A 22,643-nucleotide genomic window follows, 5' to 3' on the forward strand; every position below is an offset into this window, starting at 1 on the left:
ATGTGCCCGAATCTGAGTACTGTGTTAGGAGAGGAAATGGCGTGTACTACGGAACCGCTTAAGGGAATAAATACAAGATGGGAGGAAAAAGTATTTTTCAGTGCTTTCTCATGTAATTATATTGTTGGGTAATTATACTGTATATGAATTGTGGGCAATGCCTCGCATGATTAATATGCGGGGCATTGAAAACACCTTTGAATGAGTGCTTTTTACTTTCACTTTCGAGATTCGCAAACACATCGTCCTCTGTGTATACAATTGAGTGGCCAATTCAAATTCTCATGTTTGTCATATCCACCTTATTTTTGCCATAAGAGCAGACGCCGCCATTTGTAAATTTTATGGATCTGGCTTCCGGTATTATCTGCGTAGGCTAGAGCTATTTTTAGCTGTACAAAACAGCTAGTTTTTCTGCTTGATATTACAAATTGGTGTGTCTTACCATATTATTTTAATGTATTATCTTAATTATGAACACATTGGTTTGTAGCGCAAACAGTTTAACCGTTTACTGCACATTGTTATTCTTCTCGTTATTTCTAGTGCTGCCCCCTAATAGTCAACTAACCATTAGTCGACGAGAAGAGGCTTGGGTAACCAAAATTTTATTAGTTGCTGTTATGAAGCGGACGGGACACAGATGGTAAGTAAACGCAATAACAGTTTATTGTAATGAGTTCAACAGACAGGGTGAGAAGAAGAGGTAAGTAGACAATCTTGATAGAGTTTGAGAGCGCAGAATGAGATTGTAACCAGTCTTATTTCCGTTGTACACACAGATGATCGGATGGAGACGAAGCCAATGACGAACACCACAACCACACACCACAACTCACAGGACGCCACGAGGAAGACGATCGATGGGAATCTGGAGGAGAACGAGGATCTGACAAGGAGAGCACAGGTAAGTTCACAACAGGTAAGTATAACAGGTAATATGCTGAGAATAGCGAGTCCACTTCGAATAGTCGAGCTTGAACAGTGAATGCAGAGTGGTGTGTGCTTTTATGTGGTGCTTGATTGATGAGATGATAGCTGTCAGGTGCTGGTGATCAGAACTCGGGTGATTGTGAGCGTTGTGTTGTAGTGAGGGTGGAGCCTGGCGCGGATGTAACAGTTGCTTAGTCGCAGAAAAAAATTCAAGCAGTCCATGATGGACAGATTGTTAACAGCTGGTATATGTGGTAATATAGTACATCGGGTAGGACATCCAAACACTCACCATCATTCATTGACCTCAAATATGAAAGATGTATGTAGTAGCAACTTTACATAGCAGCTTAGCCTAGAAAAATGTGCGCTATTGAAGTGTCTGTGTGTAGTGTGGAAGCTGAACAGTAGCGCACTCACTGCATGACAGATGGAGGAGCCTGTGTGGTCACTTGCTCTTAAAATACTCCGTCATTTTTGGTCATACAGATAAGACTAATACATTTTTTGAATTTGTGTGCATCAGAATAACAATGAAACATTGCACTTTTGTAAAATCATTAAAGCAAACAGGATGTGCTTTCTGCCGTCTTGGCTGTGAACTTGAGAACGACGCTTTAAAACACTGTATACAGGCAAAATATGTACATTTTTGCCACTAGAGGGCGCATGTTCAAAACAAACAAAGAACCAAAGGCGTAGTTTGATGATGCCGTGATTGAGTGTGGAATCATGGGAGTTGTAGTCTTCATCCCCATAGCTGATGCGATCCATCGGGACTTGGGCAGAAATCATGTTCATGGATGAGCTAATGTATTAAAGACTTATTAGGGTCACTGTAGTATGAAGCAGGATGAGGCTGAAAGTCGTGGAAGTGAAACGAGGACGCTGGAGCAATTGCTAATGAAGGACGAGCACGATATACAGTTCAAAAGCAGCTGTCGACCGTTTCCGCTCCTTCTGGTCATGCGTATCTGAGGTAAAACAGAGCTTTTTTTTTATCATACTAGATGTGTTATAATGGCACTGTATGTGTTCGTCACCTGTCTGATAAAATGCATAACTTTTTAAAGTGTCTTTGGGGTTTCCATGTTTTTTTTACAAAATAAAACCAGAAAATCAAAGGTGTATGATGTCATTGGCAGGCGACGCAAGGACACGGTCCATTACACCAGTTAAAATAGCTTATTTCTCTGGATTTAAACATTGTTGGAAACATTTGGGATAATGTAAGTACACAAGTCAGCAAAATATATAACACTGTTCTAGTGATTTTTAGATTTTAACAAAAAAAAATCTTACATCATGTGCCTTTAACTTCAGTTAACAAAAAAAGCTAGTTTTAGTTTTAGTGATGATAACCCTGTTACTTGTCTATAAAAAGAAAATCAGTGGGGTGCAATTCTTCCAAATGTCTTCTTTTGCATCCTGCAGAGGAAAGAAAGTCAAACAGGTTTGGAATAACATGTGGGTGAGGAAATGATGACAGAATCCTCATTATGAACACTTCCATTACACAGATTTATAAAAATAACTTGAAATATTTAAAAATATTACCAGAAGGATTTGACTCTAGACTCATTAGAATACATCAGAGACTTGAGGATGTCTGGAGCTTGGCAGTATAAATCACCAAGCTTGGACATTCTCCCAAACATCTCCTTTTGGGGGGAAAAAATAATCCAGGGTTGGAACGACATAGGGCAGAGTTAATGATGACAATTTTTATTTTTAGGTCAATAATTCTGCTAAATAGCTTATCCAGACGAGCTGTTATATTGCTCACTTGTAAATACTATTATAACGTTTTACTGTTTGCATGCAAATTTGCAGTATTCCTCTCAGAGCGACCTTTTTGTCCTTTACAGCTGCAAGTTATTTTGCAGCTGCAAATACCCAGCCAAAATGCCTCTGTGTCCTGCAGGGCTGTTGCGTAACTCATGAACTGTTACGAGTCTGTCATATGTGTAGCCTTGTGTGGTAGATTTTCTACATCGTTGCAACAGACCAATTCAACCTCGTCCTAATGCTAGAGAGAAGCACCTAATATTGTTTTGAACACCTGCTGTAGAGGTTAGTAATTCCCACTAGAGGGAGCATGTCTGTAGTATGGTAATTCATGTAGTACAAGTCTTGTCCTAGGTAGGTCAACTTCTTTTGTTGTTTCATTGCATCTTCAAATCTGCTTTGGATCTGTGGGTATTTTGCAATACATTTGAGGATACATCTTTTTTTCTGGCAGGAATAGTCATTCAGTAGATTGATACAAGACATCTGACATGTGCAAGACCCATGATGTAAATTACATTATGTATTTTTTGCCTTGGATTGACATTCCATTTACACAGACAGACATATAATTGACATACCTTTGCTTGCAGTTGATTGATTCATAATGTGGTCAATTTTCATTCAATATCTTTGGGTTAAAGGAAAAGTTCACCCGAAAATGAAAATTACTCCATGATTTACTCACCCTCAAGCCATCATAGATGTTTATGACTATCTTCTTTCAGAAGAATACAGTTGGAGTTATATTAAAAATGTCCTGGCTCTTCCAAGCTTTATAATGGTAGTTTTGGGTTTTGAAATTATAAAGCCCAATAAAGTGCATCCATCCCTCATAAAAAGTAAATAAAAGTTAATAAAGGCCTTTTCTGAAGTGAATCGATGCATTTACTACAGAAGGCCTTTATTAACCCCCTGGAGCCATGTGGAACACTTTTTATGATGGATAGACGCACTTTATTGGACTTCAAAATCTCAACACCCATTCACTGCCATTATAAAGCTTGGAAGAACCAGGACATTTTGTAATATAACTGATTGTATTTGTCTGAAACAAGAAAGTCATCTACACCTAGGGTGGCTTGAGGGTGAGTAAATTATGTGTGTGTGTTTTTTTTTTTAATTTTTGGGTGAACCATCCCTTTAATATCTACAAAAAATGTTAAACATTAAAAATTCAAGAAAACATGTAATATTTTCTTAAGCACATCTATGTCCAATATTAATAATAATAAAAGCTATTTTGGCCCTTGACTGTGTGTGTGTGTGTGTGTGTATACACATAAAAACTGGCTTGCTATGTCTGCAGAGCTTACAGTTAGTTAAAAATAGCTAAATCTCCATCAATACTAACAAATCCATTCAATTGACAATTTCAAATAATAGATACCCAACTCACGTATAAAGTCCTGTTTTCATCTTCAACAGGAAACGCATCATTTAGCACCTTATCCAAAGCCTCCAGCTGTATTTGCCCTTATTGTATTCAACCTCCTGTTGAAGAGCACCATACGTTACCTAACCTGAAAATATGTGTTATAAATAAAACAAAGAAAGAATTGTGGTATCTCACAGTCTCAGCTGCACATTAAGTGCTGCTGTCAACATTAATAGGGCATTATAGTGAAAGCGAAAGGGTTCGGCTGAATGGATTATTGGAGGGGGCATTGTGAGATGTTATGATATGTTACTTTCCCTTGCAGGGATCATACAGACTGTTGAGGAGAAAGGTAGAAATCACTTCAAAAATCCTTCTGTCATGGGCCCTCATGGAAAATTTAAGTTATTTTCTGAAATTCTTCCACTCCACCATGACTCTCAAATGTCATTCAGAAAGATTCAAACTGACATGTCGCAATCGGTCACAAGACCATGTAAAAGCAAGTGGCATTTGGCATCACTGATGTCAAATGGGGCTCAACGTGCCTCAAGGAGCCGATTTTCAAATTTTGAAAGTATACTTCGGTAAAAGGGAATATTTCCAGAAAAAAAAAAAAAATCTTTCTCTTACTCTTTTACTCAGAAGATTTGAAAAAGGAGCACAAGCATGACAGTAAAAGCAGTGTCTACTTTGACTGTACAGAAAATTTTGCAGCATAAATATTCTGATAAAATAAAAGAAACAGACTTTAACCCTAAAAATGTAGTCATTTTAAATCAATGAAATCTTCCTAAATTTATGGAAGTTACTGATTACATGGAAGTTACTAATAATACTTTTAGTTTCTTTTCTTTGCAGAATTAACATTTCATTTATATAAAAGCCTGAAAACAAACACAAACAAACAAACAAACAAACAAACAAAAAAAGCCCTCACGATTTTAACTTTTTTCCCTCAATTCTAAGCTTAGATAGTTTCACAATGCTGAGTTTTTAAATCACACAGTTTAGAGTTTTTAATCACACAATTTGGAGTATTCTGAGATATAAACTGAATTCTAAGAAAAAAGGCAAAATTTAGATAATTTTGCAATTCTGCAAAGTTTAAATTGCGTAATATAAACTCACTACAGCAAGAAAAGTCCAAATTGTGAGATATAAACTCACAATTGCAGATGTAAACACTGCACTGTGAAAAAAGTCTGAATTGTGAAATCTAAACTTTATTTATTTCTATATTAGAATAGTGAGGGGAAAAAAGCTCAAAATTGTGAAAAAAAAAGACTTTTGTGGCAAAAATTGTCTTCCACATAAGTTACATATGTTCATTCGGCAAAGAAACAATATATTATTAATAATAATATTACAATTATGTGACCCTGGACCACAAAGCCAGTTATAAGGGTCTTTTTTATTTTATTTGAAATTTATACATAATGAATAAATAAGCTTTTCATTGATGTATGGTTTGTTAGGATAGGCTGAAATACAAAATTTGGCTAAAATACAACTATTCGAAAATCTGGAATCTGAGGGTGCAAAAAAAAATCAAAATACTAAGAAAATCACCTTTAAAGTTGTCCAAATGAAGTTCTTAGCAATGCATATTACTAATCAAAAAATTAAGTTTTGATATATTTACGGTTGAAAATTTACAAAATATCTTAATTGAAAAAGATCTTTACTTAATATCCTAATGATTTTTGGCATTAAAAAAAATTGATAATTTTGACCCATACAGTGCATGTTTGGCTATACCCGTGCTACTTATGACTGGTTTTGTGGTCCAGGGTCACATAACATTAACAGTTAAATTCAGTTAACATAATGAAATCCTCCTAAATCAGTTAAACACATTACTGTATTATTGTTTTGGTGGTGCAGGATAAAAACCATCCAGGCAATGTTTTCTTACGAGAGTGTGTTGGGAAATTTCCATCTGAAAAGCTCACACCTTCCTGTCCTTGCTCCTTTCTTGTCTATTGAGTGATCTGTCGACCTCTTGCGCACTGTAGTACACGATGATGCAGCAAAGCATCTATCAAATGCTCAAAGGTCGCCAAGCTTAGATCCCTCAGGTCAGAGCTGTATTCCTCACGGTGGTCTCCTCCTGCTTGGCAGTCTGCCCTCCTGGCTCAAAGCTTGAATATGAGGTGACATATTTTCAATAGGGACCATTGGCTTTTCCTGCACTGTTGAATATACATTAGGCTGGCACAGCCCCTGCAGAACGGCTGAAATTCCTTGTCCCGCATCGCTTGTGTCTTAAGCCATAAGAGCCAGTGTCCACTGTAGTGACAGCTAGGAAACGCGTCCTTTTGGATCCTGTGGATGTACTCAGTCTAATGGTTAGAGTAACTCTGAGGAGCCTACACTGTTTAAAATTCTCTACCAAATCTAATTATTGAAGTCTTCAATGTCACCAGTGAAGTTTAAATGCTGTGTCTGTATTGCTTGGTATGGATGGATACCTTAATATGTGTTTGGGTATGTGTGAATGCTAATGCTACTATTCTTATCTTTAGGGATTTATCTCAGCCAAAAATTTAAATTGTCATCATTTAGTCATTCACATGGTGTTTTTAACTGTTTTTCTTATGTTATTTTAATGTACACTTTGCTATTCTTCTAGTTATTTACCTTTATTACATGGATCACTGTAATATGCGATTCTGATTGGTCAGTCCCAACTTTTTGAGGTGTGTTACTCCCTGATAAAAACCGTCGTCATTAGCAATGCCGAATAACTGGTAGTAACTGATTACATGTAATCTGGATTACATAATTAGATTCCAAAAATGAAGTACTGGTAATTAGAGTATATTGCATTTTAAAATGCTCATAATCAGATTACAAAAACCAAGTGTAAAAACTTTTTTGCGAAGTAAGGGATATTTATATCTTTAGTGCTTAAAGGGGTCATTGGATGCCCATTTTCCACAAGTTGATATGATTCTTTAGGGTGCTAATGAAAAGTCTATAACATGCTTTGGTTAAAATTTCTCAATGGTAGTGTAAATAACACCAAAATCAGCTCTGCAAAAATCATCCTGTTCTGGTTGAGGTTGCTTTAAATGTTAATGAGCTCTGCTCGCCCCACCCCTCTCTTCTCTTTGTGGAGTGACAAGCTTGTTTATTTTAGCTGCATTAGCCGTGTTTAGCCGTTAAACTTGCTAACTAGCAGATTATTAGGAAAGGCGATCGCAAAGATTCATTAAAAAAACCCTTATACTCACTTCTGCTGTAAATGAAGCTGGATCACGAATGATTTGCGTGAACATAGACACATTTATGTAGATCGGGAGGCGCATTCCATTCACAAACAAACGTAATCCACTGCATCTTCAGCAGCTCAGATGTCGGGGGTAAATGATGACCACTATGTTCATTATTACATCCAGCAACACAACACCTCAATCGCTCAATCAGAGATATTCTTGTCTAACTTACATCCCTGCTCCAGCATTGAAACAATGGAGGTCGGACTGTTACAGCTGATCTGAGGTAAGACGCTCATGTCAATCAACTATCGTGGGCGCGGCCTCTGTCGGTGTGACGTCAATATTATTTTTACAGATTAATTAAAAACCACTGCATGGATTTGTATCATTACAGGGTAGATTTGTACATACACTGCCAACACACATTAATGTTCAAACAACATGTCAAGTAATTATTAGCTTTTTATCAACTCACAAACCAACTGCATTTCTTACATTAAGCCCAGTTTTAGGAAACCTGGTGTAATGTGATTTTTATTGCATTTTATGATGTTGATATCTAAGTATAGAATATATTTTCTTTCTTTTTGCTTTTTATATCAGCAAGTTTAGATTATGTTACTAATTATAGTTTCATCATGTAATCTGTAATCAGTAACTGACTACAGTTTATAAATCAACCCAGCATTGCGCCTATCTGGGTTATTAGACTTTTTTAATGTCTCTTTTATTGCACCGCCCACTTGCTCTCTTTTCATTCAAATGCAACTACTGCCATTTTTCTCCTAATTTATCAAGTGTATTTACTGTAAAATGAAACCAGAGGACTTCAATATTATAGTAAGCCTGCGGAAAGATTGTTGAAGTGTTCTTCTTGTTGCCAGAATGATTTTTGTGTACACTGTAAAGGATTTAACATAAACAGGTCATATATTAATACTCTTTCTCAGATAACATTTTATGTCTTCATCTTTATTTATGTGGTAAAAAGCTGTGTTTTTAGTGCTATGAATCTACATTATGCCTTAAAAGTCCATCTTGTCTGAGTTTTCCTTTCGTAGATTCAAAGCTGATTGTTAGGAATTATTTTTCTTTGCTAAAAACAAAAAACTCAATTCAGATATTTTGTGTCTATAATTATGTATGTACCAAGTAGCCATAAGCTGTAATGTATATAAAATGTGACCTATTATGCCTCATTTTAGAAGATGTAAAATAAACCTCTGATGTCCCTAGAGTGTATGTGAAGTTTTAGCTCAAAATACCTGACAGATAAGTTGTAAAGCTTGTTAAAATTGCCACTTTTAGGGCATGAGCCAAAACGTGCCTTTTTTTGTGTCTGCCCCTTTAAATGCAAATGTTTTTACACACTGCAGTCACACAATGTTGTTCAAACACCTTATAAAAATGATATTTTTGCATAATAGGTCCCCTTTAAAATTTTTGTAGAAATTTTGTAGAATTTTAGAATCCATATGACATTTCATACTGACAATAACTGTCAAAATCCAAAAAGCACCATAAAAGATGTCCAGAAACAAACTGAAACTGAAAATTTTACACTGCTCATCTCAAATTCATTCTCCGCAGGGCTCTACTTTACTTTTTAGGAGCACCTGTGCTCCTAACTTAAAAAATTTAGGAGCACAGTCAAAATTTCAGGAGCACATTCTATTCAATAATAAAAAAATTGGATCAAAAATTAGCCTTCCCATTACGAGGTGATATTTGAGTCCCTAAAATGAATTAAAAGGAATTTTGTTTTTACCTATGTAATGGCATTTTTCTAACTTTATTAAAAGTATGTCATCTTTTGTCAAATTTGTTTAAAATTATATTTTATAAGCTTTTTTTTTTTTTTTTTAATTTGTAATTAAAGCAACTGAATAAGAACAAGTAGAATAAGAATAAATTACCAATTAAATGAAATCAGTATTAACAAAATTAATTTGTACTACAGAGGTGGCACAGAAAAACACAAAAGTGGCTTGCAGGTGTATTTTCATGTTTAATGAGGCTCAGAGGTGGCATGCGTGCAATCAAATTCATAAATTCATGTTGAGATTAATGTTATAAATATAAACTTTTGAACACAGAAATATTAAATGATTTAAATAACTGAAAAGATATTTGAAATGTCTTTATGAAGTGGGAAATTGAATCATTGACTTGATTTGTTTAAAAATGCACATTCATTCATAAACAAAACAACACTGTGCTTGAATTGAGATGTGCAGAGGCTCAGTTGTGACTTGTTTTAAACTATTTTTTATTTTTTATTATAGTCAGACAATGTAAGTCACTTAATATTAACTTGTTTATTTAAGTGTTGTATTAAATCAATATCTAATTTATAAACTCACTTAAAATTCATTAAAAGCTGTCACTCATCTTAGTTCATAGGGATCTCACAAAGTTCCATTATAATCAATGAAGCTTTCTACACTGCACAATGAATCTCTTATTTATCTCTTATTTACACTTTCTCTACACTTAGTTTATAAATGGATTTTTGAGATATGTCTATGATACATTACTCAGCGTTGCAAAAACACGTAGAAACCTTTGAAGCTCCCTTCAGCGGACACACAAATATGATGATCGGGTCAGTCGCACTCACTCTAAAAACTGCTGGGTTAAAAACAACCTAGCGCTGGGTAAAATATGGACATACCCAGTGGTTAGGTTAAATGCCCAACCTTCTGGGCAGTAACTCAACCGCTGGGTTGTATTTAACCCAACAGTTTTTAGAGTGCTGGTGCTCCAAAATATTTTTTCATAGTCACACGTTGTAGTTTTCAGTCGCAAATGTGACAGAAATGGTCGCACTGTAGAGCACTGCTCCATTTCTCATACTGAAACTGACTGCAGATGAAATTTAACTGTGGGGTTTGTTAAAGAAAAAAAAAGAGAGCCAGAGAGAGAGAGAGAGAGAGAGAGAGAGAGAGAGAGAGAGAGAGAGAGAGAGAGAGAGAGAGAGAGAGAGAGAGAGAGAGAGAGAGAGAGAGAGAGAGAGAGAGAGAGAGAGAGAGAGAGAGAGAGAGAGAGAGAGAGAGAGAGAGAGAGAGAGAGAGAGAGAGAGAGAGAGAGAGAGAGAGAGAGAGAGAGAGAGAGAATTTGAATTTTCAAACAGCTTTATTTAACAAAACAAATACTCACATAAAACAGTTTTCACAAAGACCCATCATTTTATAAAAAAGATGCAAAAAGAAGTTCATTTTCAAATATAGAACATAAAGCTCCTCTATGACACCATATTTTTTCAAAAACATTTAAAGAGTCCATAGCTTTATAAAAACGAAAATCAATTGAAAGCCTCGATTTTATCATAGCGGTAAACACCTTTTCAACAGTACATTCAAAATTCTGCTCAATTTTATCCCGCCTACTGACGTAAATGGCCATTTTGGCTGTACCCAAAATGAAATTTACCAACTGGCATTCACTTTGACGTTTCTGAACATATTTAAAACCCAAAATAAAAGTATGCACAGAAAACTTCTCATTAAAACAATTAAAAAAATGTTGCAAACTCTCAAATAAAGGCTTAAGTCTTGAACAATATGCAAAGGCATGAAAAACAGTCTCTCTCTGAGAACAGAAAGGACATTCACTGCTAACATCTGGATTTAAAACAGAAATAAAAGCATTAACAGCAATAATACCATGCATAATTCGCCACTGTAAATCTCCAGCTCTTTTAGTTAACGGTGGCTTATAAAGTGCTCGCCACTCTGGTCTTACTTTGTTACTCATCATAAAAACAGTACGCCATGGCGTATCCAATCTTTCATGTAATCCCTTTTTGTTAAAAGATATTACACAGGCTTGATACATTCTTTTTCCTTTACTTTCACACAAATCTATATTTGTCACCTTTTCTGATTCTAGCAAAAAGCCTGTATAATCACCTAAATTCTGTGAAAGCAAAAGACTGGGAAAATTGTCTTTCTCATTAGGGTTAATTCCCCTTTACAATACCCCTGAAGCATTTTTAATTCTTCTGTTGTAAGAGCAGATTGTAACTTCTGTAATACTTGTGTGACAATTCGAATGGATCTGACTCCTAAAAGAGCAGCTACATCTTCAGCTTTTCCCAAAGTTGGGCCAGCCACTTTGATTAAACATTCAATCGTTACAATCTTAGATTTAAAAAATGCCTCCGTCAGAGCCCCAAAACCACCTAAAAGTCCAATCTTGATCCATAAATCAGTGGTTCCTTCAATAGCCAGAATAAAGATGATGTGGAATCAGTCCTTTTCACTTGAAAAAGGTCCCAGACTTTGAAAAGGTTCCTGTAGAACTCTGGCATCTTGGATGTGTTGATTTTTTGGGGATTTAACAAAAACAAAGACTTATCCAAGCATAGTCCTTCAGCAGTCTTTAAAATCATACTGGCCACTGGCCTCCAGCTTAAATTCTTTGGACCAGTGAGAAAACGCTGTATAAATTGTAGCCGAAAAGCTGCAGTCCTACTTTGTAGATGTACAAGTCCTTGTCCTCCTTCTTCCTTTGGTAAATATAAGACATTATGTGGCACCCAATGCATTTTGTCCCAAAAAAAATCTATTAAAATGGATTGGATTTTCGCAAGTAAACATGCAGGTGGTTCAATACAAGCCAATCTGTGCCATAAAGAAGAGGCCACCAAATTATTAATAATAAGGGTGCGTCCTCTATATGATATATTTTTTACAATCCATTTCCATTTCATTAAGCGACCTTTCAGTTTTTCAGTTATTCCCTCCCAATTTCTTTGAACAATCGTTTCATCTCCTAAAAACACTCCTAAATATTTAAAACCATCTTTCTTCCAAATTAACCCATTCGGGAGTATTGGTACCCTTCTTTCCCATTTACCAACTAGAACTGCTTCGCTTTTACTCCAGTTAATTTTTGCTGAGGAAATTATTTCAAACTCCCTCAATGTTTTTAATAATGTATCCACATCATTCTGCTTATTTAGTACAATGACAACATCATCAGCATATGCTGATAAAACTAAAGTACTTTTACAGACTTGTAAGGATACTCCTTCTAAAACTCTTCTCAAATTATTTAACAGTGGTTCAATTGCCAGTGTGTAAAGTATACCAGACAGAGAGCACCCCTGTCTTACCCCACGACATACTTTAAAAGGAGCACATAAGCCACCGTTAACTCTCAGTACACTCTCAATGTCATTATATAAAACTTTTATGTATCCAATAAAATCAGAACTAAAACCAAATGCTTGTAACGTTTTCCACAAATAATCATGTTCTACACGATCAAACGCCTTCTCTTGGTCTAAGGAAATCAAACCCATATCTATACCCAGAATTTTAGAAACATCAAATAAGTCCCTTATTAAATGAATGTTATCAAAAATTGATCGCCCAGGCACACAGTAAGACTGACCAGGGTGGATTACTTCCTCCAACACCCTTCCTAATCTAGTAGCCAACACTTTTGAGAGCAATTTATAGTCGCAGCACAACAAAGATACAGGTCGCCAGTTTCTTATGTCTCTCACGTCACCTTTTTTTGGCAAAAGGGTAAGGACCGCTCTTCTACAGCTCAGCGGCAGAAGTCCTCCGACTAGACTGTCACTGAGAACTGCTAGCAGATCCCTCCCTATCACAGGCCAAAAGGCTTTATAAAACTCAACTGGGATCCCATCTATCCCAGGAGCCTTGCCATTCTCCATACTTTGGAGAGCTTCATGCAGTTCACCTAGACTTATTACTGTCTTGAGTGCTGCGTTAGACTCTTCAGAGACCTTTGGCAGATCCTCAAAGAAAAACTGTTCGACAACCTGATCTTCTCTGTACTCACAACTATAAAGCTTTTCATAAAAACCATTTGCTATTTTCCGAATTTCAATAGGGTCTGATATAAGAGAACCAGTCTCAGCAAATAAAGAGTGTATAACACGTTTTTGACCGTTCTTTTTTTCTAGACTAAAGAAGAATTTTGAAGGCACATCCATTTGGTCTATGTCTTTAAACCGTGATCGGACCAATGCCCCCTGTGCTTTCACTCTTTGTATGTCAGACAACACAGACTTCTTTAAAAAAAGGGCTTCAATATGTGTTTGACTTCCACTTGATTGTGCCACTTCTTGAAATCTTAAAATTTCATCTTCTAAAACTTTTATAGATTTAATTATATCCTTTGTGACATTGTGAGTGTACTGTTGACATAATTGTTTGATCTGAGTTTTACCAAAACTCCACCATGTTTGTAAAGACTGAAAACTCGCTTTAGTGTTTCTAAAATTTTCCCAAAAGAATTTAAATGTCTCTTTAAAATGTGCATCACTTAATAAATGTGTGTTAAAATGCCAGTAAGCACTTTTCAGCTTAACAGAATTTAAGGTTATTGTACATATGACTAAACTATGGTCAGAAAACCCAACTGGGGTTATGGAACAGGTCTTGAAAATACTAAGATGGTGCTTAAAACAATAAAATCTATCCAATCTCGCTAGTGACAACACGTTATCACGGGCATGTGCCCATGTATACTGTTTTAAATTCCCATTTAAACTCCTCCATACATCACATAAATCATTTGCTTCAATCAACTGAATAAGTCGTTTACGAGAAAGCATGTGTGGTTCCACATGATTCCTATCTACATTACTTTCCACACAATTAAAATCTCCGCCTAAAAATAAATGCTCCTCACTATTGCATTTTTCTAAAGTTTCAGCAAGGGTTTGTAAAAACACCATTCTTTCTGTCGGCAAAGTTGGGGAATATGCGCAAATGAAAACAAAAAATTGATTCTCAATCTGAGCTCGAATCTTTAGCAATCTGCCTTTCACAATTTCTTCCACCTCAGTAGAACAGGGAGTAAAACTACTTGCAAATAAAATAGCAACTCCTCCACTAAGTGAGGATTTATGACTTAAAAAAGATAGACCTTTAAATTCTTTTTCCCATTCAACAGCATTAATTGCATCACTATGTGTTTCTTGTATAAATAAGACATCAAGTTGTTTCTGGTTCAAAGTTTCATATATCACTGTGCGTTTTATACAATCTCTAGCTCCATTCACATTTAAGGATGCAATGCGAATGTCACCCATTTGAAAAAACAAAAATAAACTTAGATCACAAAAAAAGCAAATAATAAAAATGAGCCAGTTTACTATCATTAACTTTTCAGTTGGTTTTGCAATTTAGTCACAAATTTTTTCAACCTATATACTTCTTTGTTTGTGAAACAACCCTCACTCATGAATATCCTAGTGTTTTCCACAAAGCGTTTGATGTCTGGAAAATAGTCAGCAACCTGTACACCTCTCAAATTTTTTGTCAGTTTTAAAAACTTCCTTATTTCCTCAGTATCATAATCTTGACATATCCATTCACTCTGAGAGCAACTAGATGCACCAGAATCGGAGAAATCACTCTCATTACCAATATCATCAACATCTGACTCCTTTTCACTTTCTGTTTTTCTAGCTTGTTTCGATTCCAAAACTTTGTCCTTCTTTTTTCTCTTTAAGGGTGCTTTAAATACAGCCTGATCTATATCCATCATTAAATTATCACTTAAACTGGCAGTCTCTGAAAGAGACGCTTTATCCGACAAAACGTTAACGTGTGAAAGATCCATACTCTTGTCAGCCTTGGACTCACTCTTACCCACGAAAGGAAAACCTGACTCGTCTCCATTTTTTTCAACTATGGCCTGATTCACCTCTTCTGTCTGTACAGGAGGCAGTATATCAGTCAATCCACTGGTAGATGGCCTGGGTTCAACTTGAGCTGGTTCAGGAACAATATCTGTTGTTCCTTCATCCCTGACCTGCACACCATTTTCAGTCGAGTCGTCTTGCATGTTTTTATCATTTTTATCTGGGCAGAAACGCACTAAGTGCCCTATTTTTCCACAGCCAAAGCACTTAATCACATCAGTGCTTACAAAAACACTGTAATCAAAATCATCAACTCTTAATTTCAAATTCAGGTTAAGCTCATCTCTATTATCATTCAGGATCATATAAATGAATCTTCTGAAAGATACTACATGCTTAATCAAATCTGACTTGCTCCCAAGAGCGATTTTTTTCATAGGACTGACTATCTTTCCAAACCGTGACAGTTCTTTGATTAACATTTCGTCCTTAATGAACGGTGGAACGTTAGACAGCGTGACTTTCTTAGCGGGGGTAGAAAGGGGAAGCACCGGGGTAAATAACCCACTAATTATCACTCCCTTCTCCACTACTTCGTTTGCTTTCTCAACAGAACTCAAAAACAAAACAATAGCGCTATTCATTCTAGATGCCGCTAAAACACATTCATGGCCAACAACATCTCCAACAGCCAGGATGCATTCCTCCACATTTACAACGGACACCACTTTCACTCCGTGACGCCGTGTAAGGGAGTCCAAACTGGTGATTGTGTTTTGGGCTGCCATGCTTCCCAGTGATACACTGGTTGCCGACGCCCGAAAACCCTCAGATAAACCCTCTTTCACCACTCAAGACACCGCTGATATCAAAAACCAAAACCAAAAAAAAGATAGAAAAGAAAGAAAAGAGAAAGCAATTGTTTAGCCACAGCGGGCAAACACCACTCACACTCACCACACGCTCAGCCCACACTCGCTCCACAGACGCTCACGCATGCGCAGAGAGAGAGAGAGAGAGAGAGAGAGAGAGAGAGAGAGAGAGAGAGAGAGAGAGAGAGAGAGAGAGAGAGAGAGAGAGAGAAGAAATACATAAATAAATCAAAATAAAATAGGCCTACAGGTTTGGAACCCCATGAGGTTGTGTAAATAATGACAGTATTTTATTTTTGAGTGAACTATTTCTTTAACCGCCCAATCAGTATATGACCCCCAGAGGCCTGTGGCGAGACCCAGCGAAAAACTCAGCTAAAAACCCAATTAATGAATCCCTCACCTAATTCAGTCTAAAATAAGGATCAACCAAAGAGACTGTGGGAAACTTCATTGATCAATTACTGCAGACCTGTAAAGGGGAATTCTCTGAACCTTAGGAACCGCGGTGAACGCGGGGGAAGCTGACAGGGGCAATAAGTGAGTAAATGAGCTTTGACCAGTCTGGTTTGTCTATAATGAATAATTATGGCAAGCCAGCTCACAAAATCTTATAGTTAAGCTTAAACGGTTTTAGCCCTCATCAAACAGCGTAATAAAGTTGTCCGTAGAGACGTTTCTCTCAGCAAAAAACAGCACGTCCATATTTCTTCATAATGACTCCCTCTGATTTCTTGTGTCAGCAGTGGCAACTCCAGTTCTGGGATTATAAGTCAAATACGCCTCCGCCTCCAAATTGATTTTCATGGAAACTACAGCACATTGACATAGGCAGACTAAAAGCTTGCAGAAATCCAATATTGCCGTCTTCAAAAGCGGTGGCCTTTGCTCAGCAGGTGATAACACAATTATGCCAAATCATCCTGATCAGAGCGGTCAGCGGGCTAACTGGGTGACCTCACCTCGTGCCGGTGGCGTCTGCGGACAAATGAGCCGCAGTGCAGCGGCGGCACCGCTGTGACCTGCGCAGGTGGTCTGACCGGACAGCTTCATGAAGCATGTGAGCAGAGACTTGGGGCTGTGCCTTAATAAGGCGAGCAGCTGTGTTTATGTGCATGTGTGCGCGGAAGTGAATTAGTGAATGTGTGTGCGTGTGGACATTGTGTGCAAACGCAGGGGTGTTGCATCAGGTCTCAACTCACTGGCGATTGGGAACTAGGTGATTCACTGACTCAGCAAGCCAATTTTAAAGCTCGTATGTCTCAGTTTAAGTCTCAGAATGGGTCAGAACAATTTCAAGAAAAACAACTACACCAGAGTCTCGGAAAATACTGTGATCTTCTATTTGTGGCCTCGTGTGCTATCGTTACATCATCACTGGCATCAGAGTCTGGGCCATGGTCCAAGTTATGTTATCAAAAGCACTCAACTGAAATATACTACTGTACTCTCTGTGGCAAACATTAAGCCAGATGTTTACCACAGAAAGTACACTAGTTTTAACTATATGAAACATTTATATATGTATATATATTTTAACTATAAGAAAAAAAGACAAAAAATGCATGTTCAAAATAGTCAAAATCATGACATCATGCAAGTGAACACAAGCTTCTGTTGACATACCGACAACTTACATCAGTGACAAACAACTAGATACATGCTATCGATTGTGCCTTTGTTCCTTTGAGACCTGGCAGACATTACTAAACCTGAAAGCTATAAAGCCTACACTATTGCTCCTCCATCAACTGGAGATGGGTGGTAAATTTATCAAGGACACAGAGGGAGGCATCCGTGAAAAGCCTGTTATTTGGAGACAAATAGAGAATATAGGCAAAAAGGTGAACATCACAATCTAGTTGGTAATGCAGAGCCGCTTTCTTCAAAACAAGAGGAGGGCAACCTCTTCTCAAAGGTAGATTGGTGACACCGTTGAGGTCTTTTCTATTGATTCATTCAGCAGTTCCAGGAAACCCAAAGTGAATGCACACAAGTGATCTTCCAAAGCAACAGAATGAAATTAAGAATAAAGGGTCTGTCTGAGGTTGAAGAATATTGTGGTATATAATAGCTAAATGATTCATAAAACAGATACTTAAATACAGATTCAACCCCTTTTTTTGGGTTTGAATGCATCAGTAGTAGAGTTTCCATTACATATTTGGCAAAACTTTGGCGACACTTTACAAATGTCGATAAAAAAGTATGAAGGCCACATATTAAGTGTTTCTTGGAGGTTATAGTAACATTTTATGTTATATTCCTTTTTCGAATTGCCTGAAAAACCACCTTGTGTAAAAACTTTTTTTGCGATATATGGCAGTTTTTACGAAATTGATGCATTTCCATTAGGTGTATTTTCAATTTGCAATTTTAATTTGTGCAATTTGAAGGGTAATGAAAATGTAGCTACTGTTTTTTTTTGTCTGAAAAGGAGAACATAGCGGCCTCAGAGGCTTAAACATGCTGTCTGTCAAAGATAACATGCATAATACATAATGGGTATGAGTACAAGTTGTTCGTCACTACTGAAATAGAATCGGAATGATCAGAGAACTAGGTTAAAAATTTCACACTGCACGGTGAGAGAATCTATGTCAATCTAGCTGAAAAACTTTGCTGGGTCAGTGAACGTTGTTCAGCATATATTGGTTTTGACACACTAACACAATTCTGTGAAAAACATTGTAGGCCAGGACTTAATTCACTGCGATTTAATTCACATGTGAAAAGTAAGATGATATATTATTGGTAGATATTTTCCACTTTACTGTGTGCAGTTGAGCTTTGTGTCATCTTTTAATTCAGCTCTCTTAAACATCATATTATTATGAGAGCCTCTTCCCACTCTGCATCACTTGTTATGACACATGGCTAATATCCCATTATGAGTGAGAAACATCCGTGAGTAATTTTACAGGAAAAGCACCATTAGAATAATGCATTTACAGTTCTGTTTCGAGGAAAGCTCTGCAGTAGAGTAATTAGACTGAACCTAGAGGATTAAATTAGTTTGGTGTGCATGCCAGTAAAGTATACTTTAGATACACTCATAGCAGTCGTTCCCTGTGTAGCCATTTAGAAAGTTCTGATGTAGTTTATCCTGATTTGAGTGTCTATCCATTTCAGCAAGTGTTTGATTTGGGTCAATGCCAAATAAGGATTTCAGAAGAGGAAAAATTATTATAGTTTAAAAAGGATGCCAGCTCCTTTGAAATGTACTATTGTTTTCAAACACTTTGGTGGAAGGTTTTTTTTAGTGCAATTTATATCTAAAAAGTTTCTGCCTTATTCTTTCGACTACAACTTCAGCCTTCTTATTATTTTATTAGCCGTTTTTATTATTTAATGAGACATTTTTCTAAATTACAATCTTTGGACTGTTACACCAACTAGAAAACGTTTTCACAAGAGGTATATTCAGGTCAAGTGAACTGTATTTTTAATACATTTTTTTCCTCAGTATCTTAATTGCCCTAGAAAAAAAAATGTGTCAAATCATTTATCCATTTATATTTAGTAAGGTGTGGTAATAAATTCAATTCTAAACTTCTCTGGTCTATTTGATGAGTATTTCACATTCCAGTGTCTTCATGAGCTGATGCTTATATATATATCGGTTTTAAATTTCCACCCACTGCCCCATAAAAATTCCAATTGCATTTTTACTCTCAGACAAAACAACCACGTTATTAATCGGTTGAGCTCTGCTGATGGTTTTTCATCTCTGACATGCTGGTTCATGCTGTGATTAATAATTAATGAAACTATGAACTATGGGAGACTTTTGGATGGGGGATTCTCGCCGTTCTCTCTTTTTCTCTATCTATGTCTAGGTTTAACTAAGGATTTATGTTTTTCCCAGTTGAGTGTCACTGTTCATTTGGACTGAGAATAATCTGAGAGCATTGTCTCTAACTATAAGCTTGTAGACAAAGATTCCACTGTGATTCCATGTCTTAATTAGCACATTCCGGTTTATGTTTCATGCTAATAATTATAAATGTCACTCGTGTAAAACCACGAAGCTCTGTTTTAATCAGGTAATGGATGAAAGATCATTTCAGTCATCTGAGGATGTAAGAAATGCAGCACAGATGAAACATTCATATCAGGTGTCAGTAATAAACAGCAGGGAAAGATTAGACTATTTAATTTCCGACAATCAGATTAAAAATCTAAACAAAGCAAGGACCTGGTGTTGAGATGACAGTGTTATTGCAAAGGTGTTTTATGAATTGACAATGATGGGGCAAAATGTTGTTATAAAACTCTGACGTTATGCAATTCCTTTCTGAAGATTCATTTTCTAACACTCGGGTCTAGTTCAACCAAGAGTAATTTATCTATAAATCGAAATGCTGTCATCATTTACTCACCCTCATGTCATTGCAAAACTTTATTTCTTTCACTCTCTTTCACACACCCAGATATTTTGAAGGTTGTTTTCAATTATAAATTACAGTTGAAGAAGTCATACAAGTAGAAGAAAATAACAGAAAATGAAGTTGAAGAACTTTGTTTTTACGCACGCTTGAGGTGGTTTTGGACTTGTGCGAAAAAGAGTTAATGTGAATAATGCGAAGTTGCGAATAAATTTCTCCATGCACATCACAAAAGTCATGTTGTGCTATGGGACGGCATAATCTGACTATTCAGTGGAACGATCCCGCTGCACAGCATCTCAGTATTTTTGTATATTTGCCTCCCAGGACTGTTTTACACGACTGCGTTCCCAAATAGCAGGCATCCACCTTTGAAAGCAATGAACGTATTTATTGTGTTTCATCTGCTCACAAGTAATTTATTATATATGAAAATTATTATATACAGTGGTTTCTCCCACTTTTAGTCATATTTAGTGCCAGTTTACCAGGAAGTGACAATTTTGTTCTCTTTGACTCGTTGGATGGAAACAGTGCTTATTCGCATAGGTGACCCTGGATCACAAAACCAGTCATAAGGGTAAATTTTTCAAAATTGAGATTAATACATCATCTGAAAGCTGAATAAATAAGCTTTCCATTGATGTATGGTTTGTTAGGGTTAATATTTGGTCGAGATACAACTATTTGAAAAATCAGGAATCTGAGGGTGCAAAAAAATCAAAATATTGAGAAAGAAGACATCGAAGAAGACAGAAGACGAAAACTTCGAAGAACACAGAAGATGAAACTAAAGAAATCACAGTGAAGTTGAAGAAGAAATTTAAGAAGTCGATGAAGAATAAGACAGAAGAAGTCGAAGAAGTCATAGAAGTAGTCAAATTAGAAGTCGAAGAAGTTGAAGCAGAAGTCATAAGAAGTCAAAGAAGTCATAGCAGAAGGCAAGAAAGTCTAAATAGTCAGAAGAATAAGACAGAAGACAAAAATCAAAAAAGAAGCTGATGTTGAAGACGTCATAAAAGAAGTTAAAGTAGAAGTTGAAGTTGTTGTCAAAGATTTAAGTCATAGAATAAATAGAAGTCGTCATAGAAGAAGCTAAAGAAGTCGAAGAAGAATAAGACTAAAGAAATTGTTAAGGAAGTCATAGAAGAAGACAAAGAAGTCAAAAAGGAAGACATCAAAGAAGTAACAAAAAAAGTCATAAAAGAAGTCAAAGAAGTCATAGAAGTCGTCGAAGAAGAATAGGACTGAAGACAATGTTGAAGAAGTCAGAAGAATTCAAAGTCTTCATAGAAACCAAAGAAATAGAAGTCATAGAAGTCGAAGACGTCATAGAAGACATGGTAGAAATCATAGAAGTAGTCTAAGAAGCAGAAGTAAAATTTCTCATTTTATGTTCTAATAGAAAGAAAATTCGAAAAAGTCGAAAAATCAAAGACCAAAAAGTCGATGAATAATAAGAGAGAAGTCGTTATAGAAGAAGTCAAAGAAGTCATGGAAGGTGAGGAAGTCAAAAAAGTCCAAGAAGAATAAAAAAGAAGACGAAATTAAAGATGTTGAAGAAGTCAAAGAAAAAGACATCAAAAAAGTAACAGAAGAAGTCATAGCAGGCGGAAAAGTAGAAGTAGAAGAAGTCAGAGAAGAAATCAAAGAGCTCACAGAAGAAGCCAAAAAAGTCAACGAAGAGTAACACTGAAGACAAAGATGAAGAAGTCATAGAAGAAGAATTCAAAGAAGTCATAGAAAACAAAGAAATTGATGAAGTCATAGATGAAGAACTTAAATAAGTCATCATAGAAAACAAATTAGTTGATGAAAAAGCCATAGAGGCAAAGAAGTAATAGAAGAGGTCGAAAAAGCAGAAATCATAGAAGTCGTCGAAGAAGGTGAAGAACTACAGAAAAGCATCATAAAGATATGTTATGGTATCAGATGAATTGAAAAATAAGGAGGCAAGTAATATAAACTACTTTTAATGCACTGTATGGTGTGTTTGCATCCTTTTTGGAGCTTTAAAGCTTTAACCTCCATTCATTGTAATGTTACGGAAAACAGCAACTAACACAATCTTAAAAATTTCTCCTTTTATTTTGCACAATAGAACGAAAATTATATGGGTTTGTAACACCATGACAGTCAGTAAGTGATAACAGAAATTCATTTTTGGGTGGGCTTTCTCTTTAACTGAACTGAATTTTTATTTCCTGGGAATTAAAGATTTTTTCTATTATTATTGCAGTTTGGTAATGAGCAGGATCTGCATTCCATTTGATGAAAAATACAATGAAATTTAAATGTCACATCTTCTGTTATGTCACAAAAGATCAGATCCAGAACAGAACAAAAGTCTTTAACAAGCTACATTACACCAACATGAAAAGTTAAAGGCTTCAGACTTCTCAAAATTGCTTTGTATGCTTTCTAGTTTAA

Source organism: Labeo rohita, chromosome 1 (assembly GCF_022985175.1).
Source record: "Labeo rohita strain BAU-BD-2019 chromosome 1, IGBB_LRoh.1.0, whole genome shotgun sequence".
NCBI classification, from domain to species: Eukaryota; Metazoa; Chordata; class Actinopteri; order Cypriniformes; family Cyprinidae; genus Labeo; species Labeo rohita.